General features: G+C 24.7%; 1 long non-coding RNA gene across 1 annotated transcript; it reads left to right on the top strand.

Annotated features, from left to right (window-relative positions):
* Window positions 1–7300: 7300 nt before the first annotated feature.
* Window positions 7301–10600, top strand: LOC132932118 (uncharacterized). Its single transcript, XR_009662816.1, has 2 exons — window positions 7301–7594; window positions 10124–10600. It is a non-coding gene; the product is annotated as an uncharacterized LOC132932118 (long non-coding RNA).
* Window positions 10601–19410: the final 8810 nt, after the last annotated feature.

Consider the following 19410-nt stretch of genomic DNA (forward strand, 5'->3'; position numbering starts at 1 on the left):
GTATATTGTAAATAGTACACTTATAATTTTAATCATTAAATAGTTCATGAAATAAAACTAGTTATTTTATAAACTATCTATATTCAACACTTGTAGTACTTAAAATATAGGTAATGATGACGATTAATAATTAATATAAAAGTATCATTAATTCATACATAATTCGACGTTATTATTATTATTATTATTATAAGGTAGATACTTGGTTCATTAAAAAGTAATTTAATATATTGAATCAAAAAAAAAAAAAATTTAATTAATTATTATTATAGATACCTTTTATTAAGTTCAAGAAATACAATTAAATTTTAACATTATAAGGTAGCATATGGACGATTTTGTATTAATATTATCAATTACAAAAATGTAAATTGTATTGATAAGAAAATTATACTAAAATTATGAATGTAAGTAATACTAAATTATGAGAAAATCGTTATAATTGAGATGTTAAAATATGTTATTTTATAATGTAATATAGTAATACCTAATCTTAATAAGACATGTAAAAATATAAACTAAAAACTATATATGCTCATAAATCACGTTATTTCTATGTCAAAAGTGAATAGAGTAAGGGTTTATCTATTTATTTATTTTTTTAGACCTTTTTTTAGGAGGATATCTAGATTGCCGATCCATTCGTATTTATAGTTTTTTATTTTTCCTGTAGCCCTCATTCTAGTTTAGAGAATCCGCTTAAAGATTTATGTGACCCTCTGAAAATTAATCATTATTTCATAGACGTTTTTTATTTTAAATGGTCGGCCATATACTTACTACTTTGAATAATTATTATACAATTTCTAATAATACCTTATCTAAAACTGGCGGGTGGAGATGAGTGGTAAACTACATACAACCTAAGTATCTATTCCTCTGTTTGCACACCATACAGCCATTACAAAATTGACAGCAACTACCGGTATCGTTTGTTTTGCTAACTCTCCGCACAAAGCCAACATTATACATCCATTAAACTCTTGATTTAAAGTTTAATTATAATTCTAATAGCGTAACCCAATATCTCGAGCTACAAAAATAACACTAACATTCCCTACGCCGTTGTATTAAAGCAACTTATTGAATTTGTTAATAGCTTCAGAGATTCTTTCAGACAGCTGTAATCGTTTTTATTAAAACCTGGTAGATTTATTGTAGCACTACCACAATCTTAATACTAACCATCTATTCAAGACAATTTAGACTTAAGTTCAAAAATATTATTCATCAACTTTTTTTCGAAAAAAAAATATTTAACAAGCCAATACATTGTCGAAATATGTTTCATTAATTTAGTTTTAAATTATTCTATTATCACATTCGAAATATTTTTAAAAAGTTTTAATTTATTAAATATTTGAATATATTTTGTTAATACGTAAACATAATAATAATCATACAGATACGAAATGTTTATATCACTTCTATATATTTGTATATCTAATAGAATAATTGATTATTTAGTGACTAGATAATCATTCTAGTGCAATATTGTTATACTTATAATTAAAAAGTGATCAACTAATATCTCGTGCAGTTATGTAGACTTTCTAGAATAATAATAGACTTAGTTGTGGTAGACATTTTCAACTAAAAATCATATTATAACTAATATTGTTTTCATAATAACTATTATAAATTATTATTTTTGAAAATATTTAATGTATACCTATGTATTATATTTACCTATTGTGCATAAGTAATTTAATTTTAATTACTATGATGTAATTAAATGTAATACCTTTAGTATAATTTCTTTGTTCGTCGTTATTTTAGTAAATATGACTTAATAATTACAATATTTTTAATTGCAATATACTATCTACTTAATATAATATTAACTATAGTCTAAAAAGTGAATTTAATTAATAGTTTGAATTAGGGATGGATATATAATTTATATCATAACAAAGGTTATTCATCTAGTAAAACTCACAATTTAGTGTAACAACTTAACATATTATACAAATAATTACTGTTTCTGAACAATTTTAAAATATTTTTATAAAATTACATCTGCTGTTTCTTTATTATGAAATAAAATGAATGAGGCTAAAAAGAAAAATATTTAATTATGTGAAAATCCATACGTATCTACCAACCATATTATCATTAAATTTATACAGCATGATTTACCAAGAAATGATCATCCCAAGTTTTTCCTTTAATAATGAATTTATTCAAATTCTTGATATTTTTTAACTACTTAATAAAAAGTGTCCCATAGGTGATACAAACTTCTAATGTTCAAATAAAAACCGTCCTGTTTTAGTGTAAATTCTTTAGTTAATTATAATGTAACAAATTCAAAATTTTTAAAGACCAGTTTCTCCGCTATCACTATGTTTATACTGAGAATAATAGCCATTAAAAATGGTTTTACAAAAATAACAAATATATGTAATATTTGATTTAGTATTTATTAAACTTGAACCATTTTTAAAAAAAATTAACAAATATTAATAAATTAATATAAATTACTAAAGTTTTTAAATCACCAAAACTCCTACATCTTCTAAACCCGTTATCATGAATCTATTAGGTATTCTTAGTACACAAAATTAAATAACTCAACGAATATTCATTTTAATTTTGATTAATTGATTATTCGCTAAATAATTTATAATAGAAAATAGAAGTTCTCGTTTAAAAAACAGAAGATTATATCTCCGCAGAATTGTTCTCAAGTAGAACAAAAAATCTTGAAAATTTAAAAATATGATCTTAAAGTATATTCATCATGCTTAGTGAATCATTCTGAATACAAATTCATAAAATTATCTTATATGATACACATCTAATAAAACAATTTTATTAAAAAAAAGTTGAACTAGGTATCTATTTCACAAGTAGGTACCAATAACTAATCATTTGAGACCAATCGATACTTTGTATTATAACAAGGAGTCAGTGAATATGCCGAATAATATTTATAAAATCATATTATAAAATTGTTTCTATATTCAATAATTCAATAATAATGCCTACTGTGAAAAAAATGTATTTATAAGCTGAATAATATAAATTATGTACCGTACCTACTAATATAAATATCTTGATCTGCGTCTTACTAAACATATTATTTTATAGTTATATCACTTATATATTATGAAAAATGAATAAATGGTATAAACTTCAAAATTAATATATCTATAATATAATAATATTACTAATATTTTAAAAAAAAACGTATAAAAGTTTTTGCTAAAAATGGTGCTAGTTATTAGTACTTAGATAATAATATATTATATAATTTTGATAAATTTTATATTTTTTTTAATTATAAAAACTATATTAAGCTGTTAATATTTAAAACGTATATATAAAATCCAATATATTATATTGATTAAAAAGCATGAAGTATAAAATAAAATTTATTAGTTGATTTGATCCCTAATAAAATTAGACAAATCTGAGTTAATTATTATGATTAGTATTTTTGTTAATATTATAGAAAAAATGTAGAGATAAAAACTCCACTATATCGATTATCGATATATTATCTACAGATAAACTATAAAAATAATTATAATATGATAATATACCGTTAGAACAATTAGGACCGGGTTTTATTTATCTTTTTTCATATTTACTTGGGTACAGTTAATTATTTATTCATACTTTTTAATTAAAAATTCAATTCATTTCTTATGAAGGAATTCTTTTATATTTACTTTAGTTTGAATAATATTTTTACTATGATAAACGATTTCCAAATCTATTTAAACATGATGTAGATATATTTGAATAGTTATCATTATTATCAAAGTTAAACTATCGATTTAGTTCTTGGTTTCGGTAATATCACGTTTTCGCCATAATTTAATGACGTAGAAATTGTACACGTCTGCTTAACTTAACATGTTTCCATTTTAATGGTTTTTACTTTTTACGTTATCGATTAAATTGGAAACTTTTACCGTTTACCGATTAAATAATACGTGTTCGGTTTATATTCACATCCACCATTTTAGGCCCCGTGGTCTAAAAACCACCATTTGAAATTCTCTCTCGCCCTCCTGCGCTGGAATTGATAACACAAATTCTCCCCTCCCCGTAGACAATAATTACACATCCATAATCGAATGATAAATAATGGTAACGTGACAAGGCTCAAAGATAGAGCAGAATGGGTGTACAGTTTAATTGTGTATTGGTGTGGTACTGCAGACACGAATTATGCAACACACCTACTGGACAGACGGACACCGACCATAGACGTCCCCTGTGTTTCATAAATACACTGTAGGATGCGGTGAATGATAACGGACAAGTGGACAGGACGGTAGCCAAATTGCGTGTCGTTTACCATGGAACTGGTGGATATGGCAGCAGGTAGTGGGTGGGCAAGGGGTGTCTATGAATGATATATTCAATTAACTTGCTACAATTGCTGTCGTTAATCAGAGGGCCATTTCCTTTCCTTTTTTTCTTTTTTACACCCAAGAGGAAGAGCAATTTTTTCTCCCTTCCCGGTGCATTTGTCAACGGATAGCGGAGTGTAAACCAATCTGTTTTTGTCGTCCCCTCAAGTCACACTGATTGCAAACAATTTTTTCACAACAGACAGTTTTTTGAATGCAGTTTTTTAAATATTTTTTTACCTCTTAGTATCCAGAGTATATAGGTACTATATAAATTATCCGAAGCAAAAAAGTGAACTATTATAACACTATATAATAATAGGTGGCTATTTATATTTATAAAATGTATTAAACAAGTACAAATCATTATTGCGATATTTATCTATACATTTAAATCTTATAATTTTAATGAAACTTATTAGGTGCTATCAAATTATAAATACTATTATACTTTAATTACTAACTAAATAATTTAACTGAAAAATAAATAAGATTTATAATGAAATTAAATAAGTATATGATAACCAAAAGTATAAGAACCAAGTACCCTAATGGCTAATGCCCATGTTCATTAGTCATAATCCGATTTTTCCTTACGTTCTGATCACAATTGTACTCGTATTTTTATTAAAACATCGTTTCATTCAAATTTCCTAGAAAATAACAAATACGGTGAAGATTTGACATTTGTGTAGTATCTGGAAGGACATAATAATAACAAGAAAATTTTACTATTGCAATTACCGTCTGTCTGGAAAATAAGAATTATTTGTTTTATAACTATATAAATATTATTATAGTATTTTACAATTTTTTCTACTAGTTCATAAGTATACGTCTTTGGATTTACATTAGATTAAATAATAAAAGCATAAACCAATCAAGCACTGAATATTTCCATGATAAATCACATATACTTTATATATATAGTTTTAAAAACTTCCTATACATTAATTAAACATAAAAATACCTAATATTTTGTACAACTTTAGTGAAATGCAAGAACTATATGAAGATAACTATACCTCCTATACAGTATGCAGGTAACTATAATATTAGTCATTATTTACACATCATTCATTATATTTGAATTATAAATTATTAAAATTATATTGTTTTTACGAGTTTTAATAAATCGCATTATGGCTGGTGAACAAGTAGTATAACCAAAGTAGCAATAACTATTTTATGGTATATTATTTTAATATTTAAATAATAATAAAAGATTAATTAAATGTCATAAAAAAAATAATAAAAATTCAACATTATTTTAATTAAATAATAATTATTGCCATCATATAACATAATTTACATTAGTACACGGGTATATGCAATTCTGAATTGTTTATAATGTAGATACAGGAAAATATTTTAATACAATTAACTACATTATATATTTCGTCTTTTAAATAAAATGTTGAGCTTTTAAATTAAAAAAAAACCTTGTAGGTCACCTATTAAACTTTAGAAAGTTCTGACACTCGACAGGTCACCGGCTAAGCGAATACTCAATAATCGAATTTCATTGTATTCTTTGTTGACAAAACATATATAGCGTAATATTAAGTATCGAACCAGACCATGCAATTAACACATAAGACAGGATTCACTGATCACCGAACGGCGTACAGGTTATTAGAATATTTTTATACCTACTCGAATAAATTAACAGTAATAGTATCATAACACGAGACTATAAATACAATCACTCAATAATAGATATCCGATCAATCGCACAAAGGGAAAGCAGGTTGGACCTTTACTATACCTTTATTGACACGTTTTTTGCGTCCTGCTCATTGTTATTAGTTGTGAACAAATCTTATTGGCATCCCATTCAAACTTCTATAATCTCTTATTTTCTTTGCTTTCATTTTCTCTTCTCATTCTTTTTACGTCCTTTTAAATCCTATCTTCTCGCCCTATTATTTCCACCGATCACCTTTATAGTATTCTATTACGAACCTATGTGTACGTATACAATAACTGATTGTACCGATTTATAATTACTTATTATTTGAATTTAAAATTTTTAATCAGTTTTTCTATTTTAGCCAAAAATATATTGCATTTGATTGTAATAATTTATTATCAAAAAACAATTGTCAACAAAAATAATTTAAAAAAAAATATTAATCTAAAATAACTATTTCATGAGATCAAATTGGACTTATTAGTTATTATTTATTGCTTATTCCTCCCAAACTAATTTGATATGACAGTAAAAAATAAACTAAATAAAACACTAGATTCACTCAAAGGAAAATAAAATTATTGTACTGCACAACAGTTACCAATAAGTGCCTACGTAGACACAATAATTGTCTTCAATTTCTTTTGTTCACAAGCGCTCGCGAATGGAAATGCGCTCGTTATTAGCTCGTTTGGCTCGAAAGGTTCAAAAAACAGTACGACGGCTGCTTGCTCTCGTCGTCCGCTCTAATAGGATTAGTCATTGTTTTCCCGTGAACCGTATAAATTAATTTACACGTTGCGGACACATCCTCCAGTGGCGCATTGCAACACCATATTTTGTAGTAGAAGAGACTCGTACTTAGTAATAGTAGTAGTAGTAATAGTAGTAGTAGCAGTAGTAGACAATAGTAATAGTAAATAGTAATAGTAGGAATAGAAGTGCTATAGAAGTACTAGAAATAGTATTATCTAGAAATGACGAAACGGTATTAATTGCAATCTCAGAGGCCGAGAAGTTTTCAATTCTTAATGCGTATATTGTATAGTGTATACATTTAATAATTATCTATTTCAAGGACTTCGTTTAATAGTATGTACTTCATATTAATTCTTAATATTTTAAGATTTAAATTATATGAATTATTTAATTATTTAATTGATTATATTATAGTAATTACTATAATTACTAATTACTGATAAATAAAAAAAAAGGGGGGAAATATAGGTTACCACTCTGTTGTACAGCAGTTAGTAGGTGTCGAGTGTATCTCGTCTTTGAGAAAGTAACTATAATGTATGTGTTGAATTTGAACTAAACGATAATCAATGTATACAAAAACGATTCTGAGCGAATGATGGTCCATCAACCTACACTCCATTCTCGTTTAGAAACGACCAAGGCGACAAGTTTTTGTCGATGGCTCGCAGGTCACACATATAACTGTTTTCTCTACTTAATCAACCACCAGTAATATCAGAACGATACCGCGTCCATGTAGTGAAGTCGTCGACTGCCTGAGTCATTTTTAAATGTAAATGAGTATTGAGTATATATTACTAAATACATTTCATAATATATTTATATTGCTAGTTGCTACTATCGTAATTTATTGTTCTATAAGTAATACAGTAAATTAAATTAATGGTATTGAAAATATTACATTTATTATAATAGTAATATTAAATTATTAAAATATGATATATTTATATAATTTATTATTCAATTTTGCGATAATACCGACTTCGCATAAAATAATGTTAATAAATAGACAATAGTACAAAATTAATCTAAATCTCTCGAAAATTATATTATTATGTATATTAAAATATATTATGACATTTAAACATTTTAAGCACCTACAACAAAAATATTTTTGAATTTCAACAAAATAACTGAATTCGTTTAAATGAAAAATGTCATCTAAATGTATACTTAAAATAGCTATAGAAAAAAATGATGTTTATATATTTTTCGATTTTTTGATTTTAGTATAATAATTACTTATACTATATTATATTTACTAACTACTTGTATTATGTTTTCAAGACTACGTAAATATCGTGACTCAAATCTGGAAAAATTAGTCATTTCTTTCATTTAGTTTAAGTTAAATTATTTTAACATAATAATCAATAGAGACAGAATATAAGTTAGTTCTTAGTTTATGAAATTTCCCAAATTTTTAACTTAGTTAGAAGTTAGTTATTGATTAGTTATTTTCTAGTTTTTATGAATAAAATAAAGACTTGACAATTTAATACAAGATTACTCATAGCCCATATGTATTAAGTTGTTATTACATATTATTTGAGCTATTGAAAATAAATAGGCACAATTATTTAAATATTAATATATTATTAATCGTAAACACTTAAAATTTTTCGTATAATTTATTTTTTAGACACGTTAATTTTTTTTAAATATTTAGAATAATTTTAAGCTATTTATACTATTTTAGTTCCACTTACCAAATTATAAATATAAAACTACTTATTAATGGTTACATAAATAAATTGTAAAATATCCTTAAAAATAGAATTAAACATCCATATAGTAATCAGAATCGCTTATCATATACAATAAATTATTAACGGATTCAAACCTAAACCTAACCTATCATACTTTTTATTTTTTCAATATTTTATTATATTAAAGTAAAAAATTGCCTTTATTAAAATTTTAATATGTTTTCATTAAATATTGTGTTAAAGAACATAACACTATTTAATATAATTATTATGTACGATGTACACAGTGGGGTATTTAGGTGGGGGTGAGAGGGGGCAATCACCCCCGGCATCAAATTTCAAGGGGCATCAAGTTTTTATTTGAAAAAGTGTTAATAATAATAGTGTTACATACTTACATATCGTTTATCGTGCTTAGGTACTGCACTCAATTATTATATAAATAATACTCGACCAATAACGCGGTATTTCGGAAATAAAAATGTGTTATTTATAAAACACGATAGTGGACAGCGTCACAGCGGTTGTAGTATTAAATGTTTTAATGTATATATTCCATATTATATTATGTTCTATACTTGTATGTATGATTAGATATGTTGTTATTGTTGAATCTCAAAATATGTTTTTAATTATTATAAAAAAAAGGTAAATAAATGTTTAAACTTTGGGAGCAACCAATTATATGTACCCAGGTCATCAAATCTCTAAATACGCAACTGAATGTACAACTAATTAATTTTAATTTATATGGTTGACTAATGAATGGTTATTCAAAAACGTTAAAATAAAAAGCTAGATAAATACCTAAATTCATCTAATTTAAATAAAACATTTTAATAAGATTTACAGTATTTTTATTTTATTTACTAATAATGTTATTCAAATAAAAGAAATTTAAATCATTAACCCATGAATTAATCAAGTGATATCCATATGATTCATTAAAAAAATAAATAAAAGACATTTTAAAAATATATTTTATGTGTTATTATAATGATATATTGATTACTTAAATAAAATTATAGTTTATATGAATATTCTGAATAAAAATGTTTTCAAATTTACCGGCAAAAAAAATGTTTAAAAAAAATCGCATTGTATCATTGTCAAATCAATCATTCTCTCTTTCTCTCTCTCTACTCAGATATTAAAACTAAAATATATATTTTTAATTACGTGTTTTAATTGCATATCATTAAAAATAAGCTTAAACTGGTAATAAATTAAAAAAATTAATCATACATAATAATATTTTTAATAAATGGAATTTTAATTAGTTTTAAATTACACTATTATTAGCTATGTTAAGTTTTGAAATGAGTAGGTATACCTAATAAATTATCCAGTTGTTTGAATTTATAAATTAAATTCGATATGGCTCCAAATAAGAAAAGATTAAAAAAATAAATTGCAAATTTTAAATACTTGTAGGTTCGTCTAGACAATTTATTTACGATTGTTAAGATTCAATGATAATGTTCATACCATTTTATTTGTGTTGCTTTATTTTAGATAAATATTATTTTTTTTTTAAAACATTTGTTATACCTACGTTATTATTTGATATTTTTTCTTATTCCAACCCACAGACATTCATGTGACAAATCAACACTATAAGGTATTATCATACCTACTTCAAATGTTTGGAAACAAACCGAGAAACTAAATTAATTTAATGACGGGTTTTGACTTCAAGAGTTCTTATATAATATATTTATATTATGCGCAATATTAGTAATATACATTTTCATGATTTTTTTTTGTTTGAAAATTTTAAAAAGAAGTTGAAAATGATGAAAATTTTATAATTTCTCATATTAATTTCTTATTATATAAATCCTTTGATATTATACATTTATAGTATTTTCAACCTTCATAATTATATTTAAAACTATGTACTTCTATTATACCATTTACTCATTTTAATATTATTTTATTGAACATAATAATATATTAATATATTATATAGCAATTCCAAAATACAAATAACTATATATTTATATAAATCAGTACCTATGTAATATTTATCTCGACAATAAATGTGTATATTTATCTATTATTAAAAATGTTGTATTCTTATGCTGAGTATATAAATGTCATGTCTAGTGTCTTGAGTGTATATAAACGTCTTGCTACAATTATTGATTGATCAAATATTTGATATTTATTGTTTAAGTCATTTTCACAATTTTACACAAACATCATTTTATTACAAATTATATTGTATCTAGTTTTAACACAATAGGTACTACAAGTCGCATTTAATTCATATTTAAACAATAAACATTTAACTTTAAAAAATGTTTGAAAAATATTAATAATTAGAGTATTTTTTTTAATTATAAGGGTTTTTTTTATACTTTGACGTTATACCAACTCAAAAATTAATTATATTAAGAAAAATACATTAAACTAAAAATGTCAATTGAAAATTTTCAAGCTTACATCTCTACGCATTATATACATTATATTACATAGGTACTGTAACTGACCATAATATTTTATAACTTAAAACATATTATTATATTAAGGTATTAACACATTGGGATTTAATTCAATTGTAAGTTTAAATAAGTACCTACACGGCTACACTTATTACCTATATTATATTGAAATATTATATAGGTACCTACCTAGCTACATACACAAAGACGCAGATTTACCTATCCAAATAATATGCACCTACATTACAAAACATATGGGATTATTTACAAATTATAATATTATAATCCTTACTGTAAGCTCACACATACAAAAACGATAGTAAATTAAATCAAAACGGCTTCAACCACGCAGATAAGAACTTGCTACGGTATTATACCGTATACATATACAAACACGTGATCTGAATAGTGTGGACCCGCAGGTGCGCTCGTTATTATTCTTCTACGGCAATTTTGTTTACTTCAATATAAAAGAACAAGTTCCATAATGCAGTAGTATTGGTGGATCCGCCCATGTGTGTTGTGTGTGTGTGTGTGTGTGTGAGAGAGAGAGATCGTATTCCACAGTTTTGTTTCGCAGAAGTTTAGAGAGAGCCGGCAAAGTTGTTGATTAAATAAAACAAAAAGTTGTTTCAATTGTTTTGATCGCATGGTCTTGCGGTTAGTAGATGGAAAGGGGACGAAAAGAACAAAAAGAGACTCTTCATTAAGTTTACATATTCCGTTTCTAGACGACTTTTTTAAAGAAATTGTTGTACTTTGTATAAACAACAGAATAAAAATGTATTTCTCCTTAGTTTATTGTTAGACGTCGATGTACTCTTCAATCTTCATAAAAGTTCCAACGCTTTGTAAGCACAAAAATTGTAAAAAAAACTATTATCGTTGGTTAACTGTAAGACTCTCGTCAACTAACAAAATCCGCAAATGAAAAATTATATATAATGCATATTACAAAGTATCAAAAATAATAATTTACATAAAATATATGAAATTGTGAACATTTTACTTTTGAAATAATATTTCTGTAACCAACTATAAATAAATATTTAATTTTCTTGAACTATAATTGATAATTATAAAATTTAATATCTAGAATCTAAGTATCTACAATAATTTAATAAATTTGTTATGAAAATTGTTATAACAATTTATATAACATTTTTATTTTTTTTGATAAAATCAATATTCTAATTATTAATATCTTTAATTGACATAAAACATTACTATATGCAAGCAACTAACTTGGCTAAAATATTAAGTAGGTAGATATTTAAACTATTAAGCTCTTTATTAATTTCGTTCATTTTGCTAATACTTCAATAGAAAACTGATTTTCAGCCTTAAAATCCTACCTATTTACCACAAACTTTGTTCAAATATGCGCACAAGGCCTTATTATAATAGTCAATAGATATATAACCAGAAAATCTGTTAAATACACTGTCCTTTGATAATGGGATCATTTAAATCAGTAAATCATTGCTTTAAATTGGTCACACTGTTATTTGAAAAAGCAATTTTCTTCTTTTTTTTAATGAAAATGTTTATAAATCATGTATGTGAGTATAATCAGTTCGACCGTTTTTAATCTAAAATTGGAAATCGGCTGATCCGTTTGACTAATATAATGTGTCAAGATCCTAATGACAAAATGCTTCCTCAGAGAGGAAGCAATCAACTAAGCCCAATGGGTTTTCATTAATCCAGGGTTCGGCACAGGGATGTCAACCGTATTTGTCACGACCACTTCATCCGTTGGTGACCATAGATCTACCATGGCTATAGTTTAACAAATGTGACCTTTACCACTGGCGAGTCTAGCATATACTCAATATCCGTCACTAAAACAAAAAACGAATAAATAAGGTAAATCTAGTTTATTTATTTTGAGTGAACATTTTAAAGTGAAATAACGGAAAAAAACATTCTAAATTAAATGGAAAATATCTGAAAAGTGACACATAATCGATAAAAGGCAATAATAACAATAATGTAACTTTCATAATTTAGTATAAGTTTCGTAGTTTCTTTATGTTTAGTAACTTAAAATTAAAAAGGTTTGTTTGAAGATTGTTGACTTCATATATATATATATATATATTTTTTTTTATAACCCTTAAGTAGATTTTGTATCTTATTAGATACATTATGTTTTAATGAATATCCAACTTTTAAGCATGCAAAGAAAACTGACTTTTAAACTTTCTAAAATTTAAATCGAAAAATATATAATATGCTATATTATTCGACAATTAACATAGAATTTATTTTAATATGTTTTAAAAAAATTCGATTTAACTAGTTGAACTTTTAACTCGTCAATCCATTAGTTTCAATTAATTAAATATTTTAATAATTATTTAAAATTGTATTTTAGTTATATTTAGTTATTATAAGTATAACAATAATACAGTACTGCTATAGTATTGTATATATTATGTACACCTATTTAAAATAATTATCCTTGAACTTTAATACACGTTATTTTATTATTCTATTGTAATTTGTAAATATATATCATCATCCTCTAGCTTCCTTATTATTATATTACCTAGGTTATTATCAATAAAATGCATAAGTATAAGAATAAAATATAATTATATGAAAAATACCGTACGGATATAGAGTTGTACTTCCATTAAAGTTCCCTGATTTTATTCTAAAATGCTTAAACTAAATCTAATGATTTCAAATATTTATTTCATCTGATCTAGGTAGGTACTCGTAATTGTTAGAAGTTGTTTGGCTGTTGGATTAGCGTGTCGTTCAGTCTTGTCTTGTGTTTGCGGGAAAACTATAGGTGATTTCTTCTACAACTTTATGAAACATTATTACGTGATATATGATTTTATAAATATTAAAACAAGGACTACCTCGTAATCAACCTCCGGTATTTATTATTTCCTACATACTACATAGAGACACTTCGTCAACATGTTACTGCATGTCGTATAACATAATTTATAGTATAATATAACATAATGCTGAGTTTTGCCTGTTTTTTTTCGGTATTATTTTTATATTAAATATAAAAATGTTGATAAATTATGTCGTATTAATATGGAAAATATGATATCATCTCCATCAACCCTGCATTAGAGAACTTTAAAATTAATTTAATGTTTAAGAAAATAAAATTACATAGGTAATAATATATATTTAGATCTTTAAATAAATAAATAACGACTTTTGTACTTTATATCAAACTCAATAGTGATACAAATTATAATTATAATAAAAAGCGAATTCTAAACTCTGACTGCATAGTACTAAATTATAATATTGTAACCAAAATAAACAACTATTCAGAATTTAATTTAGAATGTTAAATATATTGAAAAATCAGAAGTCAAGCTTAAACGCAGAAGGGTCAAAATTACCATTGTATTGCCAACAATCAATGAAGATTCTCTAAAACTTGAAAACTTTCATTAAAATATTTTGATCAGTTTCTATTTAATTTTAATATAATCAGAAACGATAAATCTTCAATTTAAATATAATTATCGAAAATGTTATACAACAAAATTAACATATTAAACTGGCTAAATAATTAAAATATTTTTATTAATTTATTATAATAAATTAAGATATATTACTAAATTTGTTATTAAATTGGTTACAAGAATCTTAACTGAGAATGAAAATGTACCTGCACATAATTTTGTTATTTTGGTTTATTTATAAAGCTGATTATTTTTTTTCTGTTTCTGCGTCTTCAGATTTTGAACCAGAAAAAAATTCTTTAATAATTCAATTTATCTTCAACTTTGAGGGTGGTTTTGATCAGGGCCATTACATAGCAAAGAGAATCGATGATACCTTCTGTCTTGAGACCTAAACTTTCGAGGGACAGCACAACAATTATAAATAAACAATATACAAAATAAATTTTGTTTTATTGTTGAGTTTTAAAAATTCCACGGAAACTCAATATTTTTATCAAATATTTATATTTGTATTATATCTGGTAAAAGTATTATAATTCTCAAAACATATTGGCTTTTTTTTGAACCATTTATAGACATTTTAATTTTTAAGTTTCTGATTTCAGTTTTTCTAGTTCATGTTAATAACATTTTAGTTTCTATGCCAAAATGTCAAACAATATAAATTATAAATTTTTACTATAGAAATAAAAATACTTTTTTAAATTTTTTTTTATAATTCTTTTAAGTTTTAATCTTATTAAAATTGCTTATTTATAATCATAAAATATTAGTATAAATTCTTTATTCTGAATAGGTTTTTTTCTGTTAGTAATTCCTAAAAAATTAATTGTTGACACTTAAAGCTTTTCACTGCTACGTGTATTATAATTATCAATACATAATTTCGTATATAGTATATACTATATATTATGTAATTTTCTTGCAAAAACTATATCGATTTACTTAATATAATATAAGAGAAACTATCCTTAGAAATAGATATTTCCGTAGATTGAAATCCTTTTAATGTATTTGTATACAAATATTTATTATTATATATAATTTATCAGATTCATTTCAATTACATGCTCAATAATGTAGGTACACTTAAAGGTTAAAGCCTACTTGATATCGGTAAAGCATAAGGAATATCCCGGTTTTTTATTAAAATAACCACTAAATAACTTTTTTCCATATAATTTTAAAATAATTGCTAACTATACATGTTGGTTTTACTTAAGTAATTTAGTTTAAAATCAAATATTATTATTATTATTACGTTCATGATCTCAATCTCTAACTTTTCTAATTCAACATATAATTTTAATCACTTTAGATGTTTAAGGTTTAACCATGGCTAATAAATACTAAGAAACTAGTTTTTAAAGAATAATGACCAAACCAACAAAAGGTCTTAAATACATTTTAGTAAGATGCTCACAAAACGATACAAAAGTACTGAGCGGTACAGTCAAATCCATCATGTATAATTCGTATTTTAACTTTAATTTCAAAACAAATCCCCGAACAGCATGCAAATGAGCACAAATTAGGTGCATTGTTTAAATCCCCCGTGGGAATATGTCATCTGTACAGATTTTATTTAAAATTACAAATTGGTAGTAAAACACTGAAATAGTTTTAATAATAAAAATATAAAATAAACCCCCCAGGTTTATGTCCGAAAGGTTTAATTTTATTACTCGCTTAATTGTTGTAATTATAAAATAAATTGTTTGACATTTTAGAACTAAATACATTTGGTACCCAGTACCTACTATAATTATTAATACTAACCTAATTTTGAAATTTACTTTGGTAAATAATACGTTAATATACCGCTTTTTCTTTGTTTCATTTTTTTTTTTTACTTTAATCGATATTAAAATTATATTCCAATGCAAGTTCAGAAAATATTTCGAGTAAGTATATCGGAATACAATTTAACCATTATATTGCGATAATTTTTTTGTTCTTCATTTTGACAATTATTAATTATTAACTTTTTACAATTAAGTGATAAGTAATATAATAATCTAAAAATATATTTGTATCTAAGCCATAATTCACTACAAATATCCCTAATTCTTAAAGCTTCTTTAAATAAAAATAATTTATTTATGGGTGATTAGAAGCCAAATTACTAAAAGAAAATAAGGTTCTGAAGATTACGCCGAGGCTAATTCACATCTAATATAGTTCACAAAAAGGCGTATTATACAATCCCATTAAATACCTACATCAATGACAAATAATTTAGTGAATTGCAATTAATATTTAACTAATTAATTAAAATTACATACAATTTAAATGTACCTTATAGCTACCTATTGTGTATTAAGTCCTTTGTTAAGTTAAAATTAAATCGTATAATATAATATTATACAATACATTAATTTCCCATTATTTCTATCCATACCCACTTAAGATACATAGTCAAAGGTTTTATGCATCAGACGTAACTTTTCCAGAAACAAAGTTTGGAGTGTTATAAGTATACTTTAAGCATATTGTATGGTATATACCTAGTATGTGTGTATGTATTATATATATATATATATATATATATATTATATATATATGACACTGTGACGTATGCGCATCCGGATAGCAAAGATGCGGTGAGATTACCAACCGGAATGTAATTAGTTTTAATTAAAAACATTATACTTCGCACGCTTACTCATCTACCTAGTACTAAACATTTGTAATCATTAGTATAATGGTTTAGGTTTGGTTTTTTTTTCATCTCAGTCCTCAAGAATTCTAATGCGATGCTGTTGTATATCTTCGAGTTTTGATTAAAATCGGCCTTGAGCATTACATCAAACGTATTTCTTGAACTAAACTATTCTACTCCTTTTTTCGTGTTTAAAGTTTACAGTGATAAAAATGCATATGAACGACTCGAGGAAGTAAAGAAAATATATGTACACTTTTATTGTTGCGTGAAACAATTTTTCGTTTCCAGAGCAATATGTTTTACTCAAAAAAGAATTGACATTATATCTTTCCAAGCATTATTTGTCAGTTAAAATGTGTTCGTCAAGTGAAAAAACCACGACGGTAGGAAAATAGAAAAGAATTTCCTTTTATCATTGTTTGCGCTTCGTCCAAAAGATTTGTTTACACCGTTTTAATACCCGGTATATTTATTTGGCATTTGTTTCCATTCTAGTATTGGTTATAAACCTTTTATTTCTTTCTTGGTTTCCATCTCTTTCTGATTCACCACAAAAGATGTTGATACACTGACGTTTATCATTATTTAAGTCACTGGACTATATATAACGCACGTAAAGATTATATATATATTTACACATATTTTTATTTTTAATATTTCATTTTTTCACACCCAAAATAATCTTTAGTTCAATAATAAAACAGTAAAAATTGAACTAAAGGGTTGATCACAAGTGATGCGCACTATCACACTTATACAATAAATTATTATCAACCACAAAATCAACATCATACCACATTACAAAATTATAGAAACATATTACACATCGTAAATAATACGGTGCATAAAAGACAGCTAAAGATTACTCGTGACAACTGAATTAAAACATTTTGATTATCTACTTAAGGACTTGCTACAATAATTAAAAATACAATGATGCACTTTTTAAAATTATTATTAACTTATAACCGTATTATATTATGACCTTTCTTTTTTGTTCGGTAAAATATCTATATTGTCATTTATTTACTTAATTACAATAATATAGATTAAAATTGAGAATAATATCTATATTTTACTAAATTATAATTTGAGTGATGAATATATAGGTAGCTATGCAACTTTGTCTTTACTAATAGATAATCAAGAAATCTTTTATACTATCAGAAACCTTTTATTACACTCACTATTTGCACCATCTATATGTCCCGGCAATATAAATGTTCTTTAAAATTTTGAACAACTTTGGCCAATTATTTAGAATCTTGAAATAACTTTGAGAGCGAATTATAATAATGGTAACCTTAAAATATTATTATACTTGCAGATATTTCACATAGAGCAGTCTTATTTAACAATAAAATTGAAGGTATATAAAAAAAAATTGTAGTTAAAAATTATTATTATAAGTTCTATAACCATCATGGCATCATTCATTAAAAAAAGTTTATTAAATACATTTCATGATCATAAATTACAATAGCATCGTAGCCCATTCGAGGATAAAAGAAAGAATCACTTGTTATTCCCCAAATCATGAAAATTTACATTTGTGTGTGGCAAACGAATAAAAAGTGAGAAAAGTTTTTTTAGAAGAACAAAATGGAAAAAGGTAGGTTTTTTACATGAGAACGGGGTGGCTTATTGAAAGGCAAATGACCAAGAGTCTAGAATTAATCCCAACTGACTTTATATTAATCACGGTGCAACAATTCCGCATCACAAAAGTTTATATTAACATAAATTATACTCACGAAAAAGGTAGGTATTTCTTTTCTTTTCTTTTTTTTATTTCATTTTTTTCGAGCATTGTAATTCCCAACCGAACAATAACTACCACTAATTTCAATATTTAAATTGTAATGAAGATTTTATTTAACAACTTTTGTGGCTGAAAATTAATAATTATCCACGTGTAAATTAAAATCTGTGAAACCCATTGCAATTAGTATTAATCTGCATACAAAATTAAAAACCTTCATAATGTTTTTTTTTGCATTCTTTCATAATTTAATAAAATCAGCATGGTATTCGTTTTCTGTATTGGACATTTAAGATGCTGAGTCCTAATTAGTAATTATTCTACTAGGTACCTATTGTTCTAGTATTAAAACAATTTTAGAAACAAGTATAATTAATAAAAAAAAAACTATCTGTGTAAATATATTGAATAAATATTTTAATACCTTATACTTATTAACTTTTGGTGTTCTTGATTATATTTTTTAAATACTTTACATTTTTGTCAACCTATTTTGATACATGACATTTATTTATATTATTATATGTATATAACTATATGAATAATATATTTT

The sequence above is a fragment of the Rhopalosiphum padi genome, chromosome 1 (genome assembly GCF_020882245.1).
Source record: "Rhopalosiphum padi isolate XX-2018 chromosome 1, ASM2088224v1, whole genome shotgun sequence".
Classification (NCBI taxonomy): domain Eukaryota; kingdom Metazoa; phylum Arthropoda; class Insecta; order Hemiptera; family Aphididae; genus Rhopalosiphum; species Rhopalosiphum padi.